This window comes from Elephantulus edwardii, unplaced genomic scaffold (assembly GCF_000299155.1).
Source record: "Elephantulus edwardii isolate Elephantulus edwardi_28Jun2011 unplaced genomic scaffold, EleEdw1.0 scaffold00021, whole genome shotgun sequence".
Lineage (NCBI taxonomy): Eukaryota > Metazoa > Chordata > Mammalia > Macroscelidea > Macroscelididae > Elephantulus > Elephantulus edwardii.
In genome coordinates this window covers 4,665,948-4,666,518 of record NW_006399771.1, presented here as the reverse complement: position 1 = coordinate 4,666,518, position 571 = coordinate 4,665,948, and positions in this window count along the sequence as shown.

Genomic DNA, 571 nt, shown 5'->3' with positions numbered 1-571 from the left:
AACAGGGTTTAGGGCTGTTGTACATAGGGTCGCTATGAGTTGCAAGCGACTCGACGGCACGTAACACAAACAACAGCAATGCAGCTCTTTGCACATTTAATTATAATAGTTTATTTTGACTTCCTAAGCTGCCCTTTCACTTTATTATTTTACACTTTGATTTTGAGCATAAAATTTAAATTACTCAAGCCATAGTACCTGACATAAACACTTTGGTTTTTTTTGTTATTATAACACATCAGTTTTCCTTTTTTTAACCATTTTAAAATGTGGAAATAGTTTCCAAATTATATTTAGCCACATATTTCTAAAAATCATAAATTTCCCTTTTCAAGTATTATCAAGTTTATGTTTAAGAATTAATACAGAAAAATGAAACTTCTTTAAAAAGAATAGTTATGCTTCAATTTTAATATTCTAAACATTTCATGTCATTGAGCAGAAATTATTTTGTTGTTTCAAGTGAATAATTTTTAAATAATATAACAAACCTGGGGTATATTTACCCCTATTTTCAGAGATTTAAAGAAATACAAGGGTGCAATATTAGCTTAAAAGTTGATTTTTCTCA